The sequence below is a fragment of the Panthera tigris genome, chromosome B4, assembly GCF_018350195.1.
Source record: "Panthera tigris isolate Pti1 chromosome B4, P.tigris_Pti1_mat1.1, whole genome shotgun sequence".
Classification (NCBI taxonomy): domain Eukaryota; kingdom Metazoa; phylum Chordata; class Mammalia; order Carnivora; family Felidae; genus Panthera; species Panthera tigris.
Window position 1 is genome coordinate 100,698,287 of NC_056666.1, and position 16,618 is coordinate 100,714,904.

The following is a 16,618-nucleotide window of genomic DNA, read 5'->3' on the forward strand; positions in this document are numbered from 1 at the left end:
CTAATTCCCATGTATTCTATTTTAGATTCAAAAATGGGTAAGGTATTTTTCCATAATTTTTTGTTTCTAAAATAATTTGGTAGTATAAGGATTACTAATAACTTTAATATCTGGCAAAACTGACAGGTACAATGCTCTGGATCTACTGCCTATTTTAGAGAAAGGTTTTTAGTTTATTATTTTTTTTTCCAACTAGTTCAGTTTATTCATGGATGCTGGTCTAGTCCACTTTTTGACTTATTAAATCAATTTTAGTAACTTATTTTTATACAAAATTGACTATTTCAGCTATCTGTTCCAATATGTTCACATAAAGTTATTTGTAATATTATCTTGTGATAGAACAATAATCTCTAATGGACTATTACCATTTTGTTTCTTGAAATTGCTAATACTGTTTATCTGTACCCTCTTTTTTTATTACTATTATATATATATATATATTTTTTTTTTTTTCCGTAATCAATGTTGTTACTGGAACCCATGCCTAAGCCTGTCATGCATGTAATTTTGTAGCCATAGTAATTATTTCAGGAATGGGCACCTGCCCTAATATGTGACCGTGGCAAAGGGGGAGAGGTTTTCTGGACCCCTTGGAAAATATGGGCTTTCCCTCAAGAGATAGATACAAAAAGAGGTGACGTTTCTTCTGAGCATTTTTGGGAAGATTTGTGGTTCCAAACTGCTCTAATCCTATTCATATCATCCCAATCAGAAAAGGCGCTGAAACAGGATGAAATAGTCAAGCAAATATCAGGGAGATTTAGATTCAGCTACTAAATTAAATCAACAATTCTATCTCTGAGCTTTCAGATAAGTGAGGCAAAAAAAATTTCTTACTGTTTATGGCACTTGGAAAAAGTTTTGTTTATTTAAATCCTAACTCTTGGACCTCTATTATTTCTTTTCTGTTATGTCCTTTAGCTTTCCTCTATTTTTTTTTTTTCCCTTAGCAATCTTTGTTACAGTTTCCACATAGTTGCCTCTATACCATAATGTACATTCAGAAGTTGGTCAGTAAATGTTTTCCATGGGAAAGAAGAAAGCCACAATTTTTCTTCCTCCCTAACTCCATATTTGTAAGTTCTCCATCAAAATTCTCCGTCAATGTCCCTCAAGGCCACTGGCTGTTCTCCTTGCCCAGTGACACCACTATGGGTGGCCAACAACATCTCTAGTTTGGGTGATCACAGGCCCCCAGAACTAGACTCCTTGACTGGCCACCCTCCTTCATGTTACAAACGGCACAACTAGACAGATTGTCCTAAACTGCAAATCTCTGCTACTTTTCTGCTTATAATCCTTTAAAGGCTGAATTGTCAGGAAATTTGTTGCAAATAAGAGCAACCAGCTGTGGCTAAGACTATCTTACAGGCACATTCTTCTCTGATTGACTGAGTTCAACCCCTCATAGGACCCTAACTTTCCAGGGTTTGGAGGAGGGAATATCTCTATGCCTTCCTTTTGGGAATTCTACCAAAAGGAAGAATGTTCATATGAGGCAATGTCAAATTGACAAATGAAAATCAACAGTGGTCCTCAAATTCTCCAGTCCAAACTGCACAACATGACTTATAAAAGAAATAAATTGAGCTGCCCATGTTTTTGTTTCTTTGGAAATGTTCTTCTGGCTCTCATTCACCTTCCAGTTCTCAGCTTAGAATTTGCTTCCTTTCACTGGAAGCTTTCCTAAAACCCTCATGTCCAGGTTGGGAGTTCTTGTGTATTCTCATAGAACAAGTTGTACCTACACCATCTTTATTATTTTAGACATAATTCTACATCTCCTTCACTGGACTTCACACTCTCCTTTATTTCTTCCTTGCACATAAAATGATGCATAGCACAACTACACACTCATTAAACATGTATTGAATAAATAAATAATGTATATGCGAGCATTCAGTGGAATTCCTATAAAATAGTATTCAGTGATGCTCTTTCTTCCTTCTTTTGTTTTTCTCCTTCCTAAGGTTGAAGTTGAGATCTGTTGCCAACATGAACACAAACCCTGATGTACTAAAGGTGAACCTGGGACAGGAACTTTGACAGCCTTTAAAACTGACCACAATAATAATTTAATCCCAGTAATGCCTGTTAGGATTTTATTTTCCATCTAACCAGAAACCCTGGGTGTGATGTCCAGGGTATACCTAGGATGCTTAATATGTTGCACGGTGTGGTAGCCTGTATTCTTCGCGATTAGAGTTGCGTCTTCGTGTGCTGGTGGAGACACATGACAACTGTGTAGATTTCCTTGATTTTACCGTCTTGACCCCAACATGCCTTGCATGATGGATTTACAAATGATGGTCATTTTCCATCTTACTTGGTGATAATTGAAGTTTTTCGCTTCTACATAAAATAATTTGGATATTTTTTTTCAGTCAGAAACTATTATTTTCAAAATAGAACTTCACTCTGTAAGTTTGAGAGGCAGGCTATATGGTGAAAATTACCTCATCTATGTATTCAGTCGATCTTATGTTAATTTGCATGCTGGGGGACCTACTAAGTTTTAGGCACTGGAATAGGCACAAATGGTACTGAGGTAAGTAAGGGTCAATCCCTTTCTTGAGGGAGACAGACACATAAACCATTCATCCTAAAACAAGCAAACAAAACAATGAGTAAAATGGAAGTACTGAGGAGAGGTATCCCTGGGTAAAGGCAACAGTAGAAATTCTGTGTTCTTGATAGTCAAAGAGCGATAAGGCATAACAGAATTTAATTGAAACACTAAGTCTTTCCTTGTTAAGTTCTCTAGTGCAAAAGAGGTCAGCTGTGGAGAATTAGTTAAAACAAATGTCAGCTGTATTCTACCCATGAAAATCAGACAATAATTGTGAAAGCTTTTACTCAGAGGTATCTAGAAAACAGAACATTTAAAATCATAGTAACTGTGGACATAATTTCTAAAATAATTATTATAGATATACTTATGAGCCATTAGGCATTAAGTAGAGGAGTTAGGGAGAGTTTCCTAAGAATGACTCAAGATCCATGTGTTCCTTACTAAAAAAATAAAAAAAGGCATGAAAACATAAAAGAGTGGCTTGTGTTAATAGATACACAGTACTAACAAGAGAATGACTTATAGGCCAGGAAGCATTTATTTCCTTTTTAATTTTTTTTTAATTGAAGTATAATGGGCCCCTTTAATACATGTTCATGTGTCTGCCGGTCCACACATCCCGCCCTTGCACACACAGCATTCAGTCAAGGTCTCTGGCAACACGCATATCCAAAAGCCCACTGCAAACTTCCAACCACCTCTTTGGTGGATGGCGCCTTCAAGGAGGTAAAGCTTTCCAACTACAGAGGGATTGGTCCTCTTTCTGTCTGTTTGCATCGTGGAGATTGTCATTTTCAGAGAGCATGCTGAGGACTTCTCCGAGCTGGGCTGGGAGGTGCTGGGGGTCTCTGTCTACTGAATTCACCCACCTGTCTTGGATAAACATTTCAGAGAAGGAAGGAGGTTTGGGCCTCCTGAACATGCCTCTGCCGGCAGATATAACCATAAGCTTACCCCAAGATTATGGCATACAGAAGGAAGATGAGGGCATTGCCTACCAGCCCTCTTTATTATCCCCAGCAAGGGTGCCCTTGGCCAGATCACTGTCAATGATTTGCCTGTGGGGTTCCATGGACAAAGTTCTGGGACTGGCCCGGACCTTTCAGTACTCAGGTGACCATAGGGAAATCTGTCCCACTGGATAGAAGCCAGGCAGCACCACAATCAATCACGACGTGGTCAACAGCTAGTAATACTTCTCCAAACACAGCTAGGCTGACAGGTGGAGACCTTGGGCTCTAGGCCCCACCTCTGCCCCTACGTGGATACGGCTGCTGACCCAGGAAAGGCTAGATCTTCCCCTTCAAACCCTGACCCAGGAAGGCTGGGCCAAGGCCTTCTCTTTCTTGTAGCTGGGAGCTGGTGAGTGGTGACCCCCTCCCTCAAGCCCACTTAGCTAGGCACAGGCCTAGAGGTGACCAATGAAAAATTAGGACAGACATAATTGCTATCCAGCCAGCTGGAAGTGCAATGAACATGTAGTGTTAGTTTAGTTTTAGGTGTACAATATAGTGATTCAGCAATTCTATACATATCTTAGTGCCCATCAAGCTAAGAGTACTTTTTTTTTTTTTAAGTTTATTTATTTATTTTTAAAAAGTGATTGAGAATACAAGTAGGGAAGGAACATAGAGAGACAGGGAGAGAGAGAGAATCCCAAGCAGACTCTGCACTGTCAGCACAGAACCCAATGCAGAGCTCAAATTCACAAACCATGAGATAATGACCTGAGCTGAAATCAAGTTGGTTGCTTAACCCACTGAGCCACCCAGGTGCCCACGATAAGTGTACTCTTAAACTCTTTTATCTATTTCACCCCTCCCCCTACTCATTTTCTCTCTGGCAACCACCAGTTCTCATTATTTAAGAATCTATTTTCTTTTGTCTCTTTCTCTCTCTCTCTCTCTCTCTCGTTTGTTCGTTTTGTTTCTTAAATTACACATGAGTAAAATCATATAGTATTTGTCTTTCTCTCACTGACTTATTTCACTTAGGATTAATAGTGATATATATGTATGTACATATGTACATGTGTATATACACATATACATACACACACACACACACACACCTCACATCTTTATCCATTTATCTATGGATGGACACTTGGGCTGCTTCCATATCTTGGCTATTATAAACAATACTGGAATAAACATAGGGGTACATGTATCTTTTCAAATTAGTGTTTTCATTTTATTTGTGTAAATACCCAGCAGTGAGATTACTGGATTACATGATAATTATATTCTTAATTTTTTGAGGGGCCTCCATCCTGTTTTCCATAGTAACTGTACCAATTTCCATTCCCACCAACAGTGAATGAGGGTTCCTTTATTTCCGTATCTTTGCCAACCCTTGTTATTTATTGTCTTTTTGATTCTAGTCATTGTGACAGGTGAAAGGTGATACCTCATTGTGGTTTTGATTTACATTTCCTTGGTGATGAATGACCTTGATCATCTTTTCAAGTGTCTGTTGGCTATACGTCTTCTTTGGAAAAATGTCTATTCAGGTCCTCTGCCCATTATTTATTTATTTATTTAATTTATTTTATTTTATTTTTTATTTTTTTCAATATATGAAGTTTATTGTCAAATTGGTTTCCATACAACACCCAGTGCTCATCCCCAAAGGCGCCCTCCTCAATACCCATCACCCACCCTCCCCTCCCTCCCACCCCCCATCAACCCTCAGTTTGTTCTCAGTTTTTAAGAGTCTCTTATGCTTTGGCTCTCTCCCACTCTAACCTCTTTTTTTTTTTTTTTTTTTTCCTTCCCCTCCCCCATGGGTTTCTGTTAAGTTTCTCAGGATCCACATAAGAGTGAAACCATATGGTATCTGTCTTTCTCTGTATGGCTTATTTCACTTAGCATAACACTCTCCAGTTCCATCCATGTCGCTACAAAGGGCCATATTTCATTCTTTCTCATTGCCACATAGTACTCCATTGTGTATATAAACCACAATTTTTTTTATCCATTCATCAGTTGATGGACATTTAGGCTCTTTCCATAATTTGGCTATTGTTGAGAGTGCTGCTATAAACATTGGGGTACAAGTGCCATGAAAAGATGCTCAACGTCGCTCCTCATCAGGGAAATACAAATCAAAACCACACTCAGCTATCACCTCACGCCAGTCAGAGTGGCCAAAATGAACAAATCAGGAGACTATAGATGCTGGAGAGGATGTGGAGAAACGGGAACCCTCTTGCACTGTTGGTGGGAATGCAAATTGGTGCAGCCACTCGGGAAAACAGTGTGGAGGTTCCTCAAAAAATTAAAAATAGACCTACCCTATGACCCGCAATAGCACTGCTAGGAATTTACCCAAGGGATACAGGAGTTCTGCCCATTTTTTAATTGAATTAATATTATTTTTGGTGTTGAGTTGTATAATTTTTTTTATATTTTTAAAATATTAACCCCTTATCATATATTTCATTTGCAAATACTTTCTTCCATTCAGTAGGCTGCCTTTTTGTTTTGTTGATGGTTTCCTTACATAGAAAACAATTGTTCAATTATGCTAAAATTGTAGAATCTTTCAGTATATAGAGTTTAAACATTAAATACTCTATGTTGTCAATATTTTATAACATTTCCATGAATGCCATAGTAAACTGTATTATTTATCTATAATTCCTCCTTTCTTCTCCTCCCTAGCATGATTCATTGTGAGCCTAGTATACTTCCTTGTGCCATTGTCTTTGGCTTGGCCATGTGACTTCATTTGGTAATGAAATGAAGGTGCATTGAGAATATACCAACCCTGAGTCGAAGCCACAAGAAACATTAAATACTTTTGCTCGCTTTTCTTGGAGTCTTCCATCTGAAATAAAAAGCACTTGACCTGAGTACATATTTAGTAGACTAGAATGAGAAAAATGTGGTCCTGAATCTAATCTTCAGTGTGAAATAGAGCTTTCCCAGCCAACCTACAGACCTGTAAGCATGAATTAAATGCTTGTTGCTCTAAGCCATGGAGATTTGGGGACAGTTATACAGCATATGTCAACAGAAACATGACAAATACATATAGCTATTTCACTGCCTCTCAAATATATCTTTGTATGAGGATGATGAAAAGTATTAAGCCGGTCCTAGATACTGTTTTAGACACATAACATAATTATCTTATTAATAGTATAGCTTAGTGATTAAAATACCAGTTCATTTTTCAGCTTCATCACTTAACTACCTGTGTGTCCTTGGGAAAGTTAACTTAATATTTTAGTGTCTAGTTTCCTTGTTGATAAATAGAAAAATAATAACAGATTTTATCTCACTAGTTCTTTTATGGATTATATGAGATTTAAGGAAAAAAAGAAAAATTGCTAGATACATAATAAGTATTCACCAAATGTGAGCTAGTATTATCTTAATACTCCGTCATAGACCAATGAGGCAAGTTTTATTAAACAGATTATAAAGATTAAAAATTGAAGATTTGTAATAATAACTATTCTTGCATGGTTTTGAACTCAGGTTTATTTTATTATAAAGTCCACACTTACTGCACAGACTTGTGAGTTAGAAATCTTTTCATCCTACAGATTCTACATTTAATAAAATATCTTAAGGCTTTCTTTTTTGTGTCAAGTTGCTTTTGGACAAATGTATCTAATTATATCAAATTAATCTAAAATATATGGAAAAATCTAAAAAATGAGGAATAATTCCTATGAGAAAATGTAAAAGGAAGAATATTTAATCTGAGGAGAAAAGGAGAAGAGGAAATTTGGGATCTCTTTCTGATTATATAAAGCATTTTAAGAACTTGTGTTGTTTTTTTAAACATAAAAAGGTAAAGAGTATCATAAACCCCAGTATACCCATAACCCGATTTTAATAATTATTATTTTCAAAGTATTTTTAAATATAAATGCTAATCACAAGATGTGAAAAGACAAGTTAATTCTACTTTGCTAGGGATAAAAAAAAAAAAAAAGTGAGTTGTCTATTGCCATATAGCAAATTGACCCAAAGCTTAGTGGCTTAAAAGAACACAATTATTATCTTAAAATTTCTCTGTTTCTAGAAGCTGAGCACAACTTCACTGGGTGCCGCTCCTAAAGGTCTCTCTTGATGTTTTAATTAGGCTGTCAGTTGTGGTCTTATCTGAAGGCTCAAGTGGGAGAAGATTTACTTCCAAACTCAGTAATATAGTTGTTGGTAAAATTCAGTTCCTCACAGGATTTAGTTGTTTGATGGCTTGTTGGCAGAAGAATTTCCTCATTGTTGTTGACAGGATTTAGTTCCTTAACATTTGTTGAGCAGAGACCTTCTTCATCTCCTCTCCATAGGGCAGCTCACAATGTGGCAAATGGCTCCCCTGGGAACAAATGAATGAGGGAGCAAGAGAGAACAAGCAACAAAGTGGAGACCATAGTCTTTTCTACAACTTTATCTCATAAATGACATTGTTATTAATTTCAGTATATTCTACTTGTTAGAAGGAAGTCAGTAAGCCTAGCCCATACTCAAGTGACGCAAGGGTGTGAATACCAGGAAGCTGGCTGTTGGCAGCCATCTTGGAGGCTGCCTTCCCCAGGTTAGGTATAACTTTAAAGCAGAAGATGCCTAAAACACCAAGTCTATAAATATAGGAAGTGGAAATTAATAAAAATTCTTCTCTGACTTATACAAATGTGTGTTTAACAGGTGGCAACAGGATTCTGGCCCTGGTTGGGGGATCCACATTCACAAAGCTCTTTATGAGGACATCGTTTTTTTATCTTAAATCAACTAGGCCAGTGTTTTTCTATTAGGTATCCTTGAAATCCTTGGATGTTGAGAAATGCTTTCTTGATTTTCTGCTTTTAGAAACATGAAGCTAATATGGTTTATAAAATCTATCCTTCTAGGCCATTTAAACAGTCAAATCTTAAAAAAAATGTTAAATCCTTGAATGAGTGAATAAATGAAACTCATTTGCCTATCAGACATGCTGATATGATAGGTGTCATTTAGGATTCTTAGCTCTGACATTAGTTATCTGAAAAAGGAGGTTCTTCTTGAATGAAAACAAAATATGTTGCCTTGTACTTTCTTACAAATTTTCCATGGACTGCAATATCTAGGAATTGACTTTGTATTAATGTTTTTTTCCCTCTAAAATAAACACTAATATTCTATTTGCATTCCTATAAGTTCTCCTTAAAATTGTATTGATATTTTGGTTACATTTAACTGACTTAAAGATTTTCTAAGAACGGTGAAAGGAAACATTTTACATCCAGGCTTCAGTTATGTTTTCCCAGTGATTGATGACATTGTGAAGTTAGATTTTTACTTTCCTGTGCAAAATCAATTTTTCAACTAGAGTAACCTGCAACTGTAATGAGTTTGGAAAAATCTTTCTGGTTTCATGCTGAGATTCCATTAGCTGCATTTAGAGATAGCTATATACACAGATGCACAGTACTGATGGAATGCTGTTTTTCTGTAGTTGCCCCAAACCATTCAGTGGCATAAAGTTTGAACAAGTGTCCTAAAATTACAGCCTTTGTAGAGCTTTAAGTCTGGAACAAATGTTGTGGTGTCAATTAATGCAGTTGTCTTCAAATCCATAAGCTTATTATTCCAGAGTAAATGGTTTACTTGGGTAACTTCCAGAAATAATAAGCTTCCAGTACCCAGTGAATTCTCCCGCTAAAAATGTCCCTAAAATGTCTGTGGTTGAGAGGAAGCCAATTCTTCATTGTTTTTTTGGAACATCAACAATGCCAATGCAAAATACATGTATCACATTTCATAAATTAGAAGGAAGTTAGTGTTAAATTTTATTTGAAATTTACCAAATTTTAGCAGTAATAATTTTATTCATATCGCCACATACTCTGGTGTGAATTAGTTCATTTAACAACTGCAGCTGAGTCAATCAACGATTTTACTAGTAGCATTGATAGTAACATTTATAAATGTCATGAAAGAAAATTGAGAAGTAAAATCTCAAATCTCTGTAGTTACAATACAGTATTTTACATAAATGTTTTTCATCTCTTTTCAAGACTCTCTCTCTTTGGTTGCATCCTCTTTCAGTAGCATGTGTTTAAAAGAAAATAAGTTTTTTGATCAATCCCCTTGTTTACATCTTGTTTACATAATGACAATAATTCTACTAATTTTTTCCACAAAACTTCTTAAAATCACCAATATTCTCCATCCCATATATTCACAGACTTAGAATGTTTAAAAATTTGGGGGCACTTGGGTAGCTCAGTTGGTTAAATGTCACACTCTTATTTTCAGCCCAGGTCATGATCTCACAGTTACTCAGATCGAACCCCATGTTGATTTTAGGATTCTCTGTCCCTCTCTCTGCCCATCTCCTGCTTATGTTTTCTCTCTCAAAATAAATAAACATTAAAAAAATTGTTCTGAAGATGACAAAAGGGAATTCAACTTAGTATCTCTGGGGGTGGGGAATGGCAGTGAATAAGTCTTGCACAAAGCATGCAACATGAAAGAAAATTTGTGAAGAAATGTTAAAATATCCAGAGGTGAGAGCAGAGAGAGAATAGTGTATGACCTTGCATTATCCATCCAACTGTATAGCAGGGCCGCACAAAATGCCATTGAAGTTTCCCACTGGATACAACTCCATCATATTGCCTATTAGGGTGGTGACAGGCTTTCTACTTAGGTTGCCCTTGTGAGAAACCCCTTAGAGTATTAAATTCAGACTTGGACAGCACGATACTAGAGAAATAGAAAGACTGAAGGGGGTTTTAAGAAAACAACACATTGTAGGAAATATCATAGGATCATAGGGCTGAGAGAGACCCAGAAAGGTCATCTAATCTCTCAGCCTGCCTCTGGGCATGATTGCATTTAAACGATTGAATCTCCTTCGAGAAAGGAAATGGTACAAGATTTCTACTGTTTTTAATATTTCGGATGCGTATTTGGGACATTTAACCTAAACTCATCGACTAACTTTTTTTTGTTAAATTAAAAAAAATTGCAGTGAAGTGCACATATTTTATGTTTAAAGCTCCACGAGTGTTTATAAATGAATACACTAGTGGAATTACAAACCAGATCAAAACATGTACATTCTCAGCCTTCCAGAAGCCTCCTTGAATCTAGTACAAGTCAATAGCTCCCCCATATAAACACACTGAAAGTAACTACCATTTTATTTCTATTACTAGTAATTAGTTTTCCTATTTTTGAACTTCATGTAAATATAATTATTTTTGTTAGTCTTTGTTTCTGGGTTGTTTGGTTCAACATAATGTAATTCTGTCTTGAATGAAGGAATTTGCTTTGTTGTTACTGTTCTAGGACATTCTGTTAAATGAATATAGCACAATTTACTTATCCATCCTCTCGTTGATGAGTATTTATTTTTCCATTTTGTCTACTATGATTAAAGCTGTTTTGAGCATTCCTGTATATGTCATTTGGTACAACTATCTATGTGTTTCTATTGGGTAAATACATAGGAGTGGGATTGCTGGATCACAGGTTATGCGTATGATTAATTTCAGCAGTATCACCAAACTCTTTCTCAATTTATATTTTCACTATCAGTGCATAAGAATTTCTGTTCTTTCAGTCTTACCGCTACTTGGCATTGTAAGTTATTTTTAAATTGTAACCATCTTTGTAGTATGCACTGATATCTCATTGACGTTCTAACTTGCACTTTCTTGATGACTAATGAAGTTGAATATCCTTTTATATCCTTACTGTATATTTTGATAGTCTCTTTTTAAATACCTACTCATGACTTCTGCTATTTCTAATTGTGCATTTAAAAATCATATATATATATATATTTACATGTGTATGTGTATGTGCATGTATCATTTTATATCTGAGCCTATCTTTGATATAGGACATCCAGATTTGCCCTGGGGGTTACTCCATGAGAGTCAATCTAAAAAAGAAAGAAAAGGGGGGAGTGGGAGAGAAGGGAAAACGGGTGATGGGCATTGAGGAGGGCACTTGTTGGAATGAGCACTGGGTATGGTATGTAAGCCAATTTGACAATAAATTATATTTAAAAAAATAGACCTGACAACCAAAGTCAAAAAGAAATAAAAAAGAGAAAAAGGAAAGAAAAAGAGAATGTAGGATTGCATGAGAACACATTTCTAAGGAAGGCCTGAAATTGATGTATATCACTTCTATACACATTTCATTGGTCACATTTTAATTTAGCTACAAGAGTACCATTAGTTCCAGAAAAACATAACCTTATTGGTTAACCTTGATATAGAGACTATAAGTTGTTTGAATACCTAGTCAGTCTCTGGCTGGTAGTGAAAAATATTCTGCAGAAAAATTTTTAGCAAGCAAGGTATATTAGTGCCATGATTAAATCAACCTAACTTGCTAACTGGAATCCAAAACCATGTCTGTGTTTACCATTCATTGCTGCTTTTAATCATATGTAATATATACTTTTTAATGAATGCATTTCATCTAAAATTTTGTTATATTGAACAAATGTTATATAAATTCTTGTTATATTGATTTCTCAGTCTTTTATAGAATCCCAGAGTTGAAAAAGACCACAGAGGTCATCTGGTACAATCCTTATCCATGCATGAATCCCCTCCAGCTGGTTAAACTAATTTTTAATTCCAAAGCTATTCTCCAAGCTTCTAGTCATTTCATCAGCAAACTTAATTAACAGGGACTCTATTCAATCTATTGACTCATGAGGCCAGCTTAACAAAATTAATAAATATATAATTTGGCTGACTGCACAGAGAGGTGAAAGATGTGGGAGTAATGTGCATTACTTCAATGCCTATAATTCCTTTCATAACATTACGAAGCAATATTAGATAATCTTCAATTCACTTTGCCATTAAAAAAAATGTGTCGTTACAACAGCATGCTGCTGGGAGATGAAAAATAAAATATTGTCTTGTAAGTTAAAATGTGCTAGATGGTGAATTAACATTTCAGATGAACCATAGTAAGCAAAAAACACTTAATTCAGTAACTTTATGACTTTTCTCTTGAAAAAATGTACCATTTTTAGAAAAGTTATTATGCTTATCGATGATCATTGGCCAAGCTGCCAATCTTAGGTCGTACTATTTATATAAACTATAATATGAAAAGTATGCCCTGGGGTCGTATAGTTCACTGACAATTTTTCTTCACCAGTTTATTCATATTCAAATCTCAACAAAGAGTAAAATAAAAATTTGGATATGTATTATGCAACATTTGAAATTTAAATATAGTGACAAAGATCCCATTGAAAATATCTGAACTCCAGTTATACAGTGGGTTGGATAACTTTATTTTTTTTTTAAGTTTATTTTGAAAGAGAAAGAGTGTCTCAATCAGTGCAAAGCCTGAAGTGGGGCTTAAACTCATTAACATGAGATCATTACCTGAGCTGAAATCAACATTTGGGCACTTAATCAACTGAGCCACCCGGGCACCCCACTTTATTTCATATTAATGAATATATCTTACATGAGCATCATGACAGTTTTCAGAAGTCATACCATATCCAGTGAAGATCACTGACTGATCAATTGCATGTGAAAACTTGTTTCCTTGCAGAGGCACAATAGGACCCATGCTATGATTGATAATATCTGTTACAATTTACCAATAGTGTAAATTGGGATTATGAAAAAGTAATTTCACCAATTTTTAAACTTTGTATTGTTAAAGTATATTTTTGATGGCTTCCAAGTGGCTTTTTCAGACACAAAAGATTATTCAGTGGTCAATTTTGGTTTTAAAAGCTATATTTTATTTATAAAGAAGCTAGGGGAAAAAAGAAGCTAGATCTTCCTTAAGGATTTAATCTTAGTTTATAAATATTGTTATTTTGTTTGTAAGTCTAGTAATTGCGAACAATCACTTGTAAGAAGACATTTGATTAGTATGTTATCACTTTTATAAACTTGGAAAGTTAAATGCTTTTAAACATTTTAAGTTATAAGGCACCTGGGTGGCTCAGTCAGTTGAGTGTCTAACTTCAGCTCAGGTCATGATCTTGCAGTTCATGAATTCTAGCCCTACATCTGGCTCGCTGATGTTAGCCTGTCAGCACAGAGCCCACTTCAGATCCTCTGTCCCCCTCTCTCTGCCCCTCCCCTGGTTGTGCTCTCCCCAAAATAAATAAATATAAAAAGAAAATACTTTAAGTTATAATTATAAACTTTAAAATATCAACTAAGAGATTGAGAGATAAATCTTGAGAGATAAGTCTTAAGAGAGAAATTCATTCCAAATAATTTAGGAGTGTCTCCACGGGACAAGTTTTTTAGAGTTGCCTTTTTAGTTGATATTATTTATCAACCAGAGTCTAATCCAGGGATATATCATCCAGGTGCTCAAAAGTAAGGGGATTTTTGTTGTTGTTTTGCATTCTCTTGACTGCTTCAGTGAAACCCCTTTTGAGAGCCATTTGCTACTGAGAACGTTAGTCAGGTAGCACAAAATGGAGGACTTAAGTCTTAATATTGTCTAATTTAGAAGTCAGATTAGAGTCTCTAAACTTCAGTGAGGTAAAACTATGCCACCAGTTGGATATAACTAATGTGTTTCCTCAGTCATTCAATTCTGAATTGTGTATACTTTTCTTTCTTATCTGTTGGAACCATAATTTCTACAGATAATAAGCATATTAACTAACATTAGATATTTTTCACAGATATATTTGTACCTTACATTCACAACTGTTAAAGTCATCCTACTGAGATAAAATCAATTATGGGGATTAAAAGGTAAAAACATCCACTTATAACACAAATAAGTCATGAGGATATAATATGCAGCATAGAGAATATAAATAATAATATTGTAACAACGTTGTACGGTGATAGATGATAGCTACATTTATTGTGGTTATCATTTCATAATGTATATAAATAATCAAGTATGTTACTATGTTGCCTCACCGAAACTAATGTGATATTGTATGTTAACTACAATTCAGTAAAAAAAGTTTAAACTAAAACCCAATATGTACTAATTTTACATACAATTATCTGATGTATTCATTTCATATTATATGCACAAAGGTTGGGGTGGGGGGAGGTAGGGAGTCGGGATACAGAAATGAAGTCACTCTTGATCACCAAACACCTCCCAGTTACTATTTTTAGATTTGGCTGGTATTTCATCTCTCTTATTGTTCTAGCTATATCTTGCAGTGGACTTTCTTAAAGTAGTAGGAGTTTTCTACCAAGCAGCAATAACAGCTAGAATACATCCAGAAAAGACACCTCCTTGTCTATTCAGGGAAGGCATCATACCAAAGCACAGTTTGAATAAAGAAGACTGAAGAAGTCTATTCTATGCAGCCAATTCTCTGGTGACCTGGCTTAAACCAGGGGTGGATTTTAGAGCACTTGGACTCACGCTTTCCAAACTAGAGTACCTTCCCGATGAGACTCATGGAAGCATGACAATGAGTTTCTACACGTTACTGTTGTTTTCTGTAGTATAACCACAATGCATTTCACTTCAGTGCAAATTTTCCACGAGTATTTAGAGCAAAATGGTTTTGAAAGCATATAGCCTTTAAAAGTATTTTGATACATGCTCATATGCAGTCAGTAGAATCCTACTTTATTGTGTCAGCCAATCTCATAGATGTTTTTTAGCAGTGAGTGGTTTTGTGATAGTAGGGAATTCTATGGTATAGCTGTTGTCAGTGTGAACAGGGTGCACTAGTGTAGAGTAAACAGTCTACTAATGTATGGCAGGGATGATCTGGGAAGATTTCTTGCTGAAGTGAGAAAGCTAGAAGGGTGATCTTGAAAATCTCTTTTGTAAATGTTATCACCTTATGAAATCTTAAGTTCGTAAGGTGCAAACCTTTAGATCACCTTAAGTTTTGGTTTTAACTACCTGAAAATAAAACAAGTTGACTCTCAAAAATCCATTCTTTTTCCTGATTGTAGATCAGATCTTTTGGTCACATGTTGTATTGCTTGTTCTACTTTCTCATCAATAAGAGCATCAAATAGTCTGCGACTTGTGATTCGGTTGCATTCATAATTTTTCATTCATAACACTTCGTTTAAAACCTGTTAACTTAAAACAGTAATTCAGAGATTTAGAAAGTTGAAGAAACTTAGAAGTATGAGAATGAATCTGCTAAAATGTGTAACAACACCGTAAGTTTAAAGCAACATTAAAGTTTTAAGACAACAGCAAAGAAGATGCTATCATCATTCCAGTTATAACAGGTGACATGATGATAAGTGGCAATAAACAATTAATGAAAAGTAGGATGTGTTTACATGTTTACTTAAAATATGGATACCAAAGGGGTGCTTTGGTGGCTCAGTCAGTTAAATGTCCAACTCTTGGTATTGGCTTAGGTCATGATCTCTGGTCATGGGATCGAGTCCTGCATTGGGGTCTGTGCTGAGCATGGAGCCTGCTTAGGATTCTCAATCTCTCCCTCTCCCTCTCCCTCTCCCTCTCCCTCTCCCTCTCCCTCTCCCTCTCCCTCTCCCTCTCCCTCTGCCCTGCTCATGCTCGAACTCTCTCCCAAAATAAATAAATACTTAAAATATCAATACAAAGATGAAAATAAATCAGCCTCCTGAGAAAAAAATTATATAAATTTATGTCTTTTTGTAGTATATAAATGACAATGTGGACAATTTCAATAAAAACCATCAGAAGAGGGGCGCCTGGGTGGCTCAGTCGGTTAAGCGTCCGACTTCAGCCCGGGTCACGATCTCACGGTCTGTGAGTTCGAGCCCCGCGTCGGGCTCTGGGCTGATGATGGCTCAGAGCCTGGAGCCTGCTTCCGATTCTGTGTCTCCCTCTCTCTCTGCCCCCCCCCCCCCGTTCATGCTGTGTCTCTCTCTGTCTCAAAAATAAATAAACGTTAAAAAAATTAAAAAAAAAAAAACCATCAGAAGATTTTACAGATAAAGAGAGAAACATACTGTTTATAGAACACAATAAAATAATAAAAATAGCAAATAAAAAATTGCTTAAAACTTCTTGCCATTTTGTCCACTAAATTTTATTAATATATTGATTTTAGGAAGTTACATGATATATATCACAACTTAAAGAATTTTTAACA

The 16,618-nt window shown here is 35.7% G+C and overlaps 1 pseudogene; it reads left to right on the forward strand.

Moving 5' to 3' along the window:
- The window catches only part of LOC102960360, a 30,846-nt pseudogene extending 27,057 nt beyond the window's left edge, over positions 1-3,789 (forward strand).
- The last annotated feature ends 12,829 nt before the right edge of the window (positions 3,790-16,618 follow it).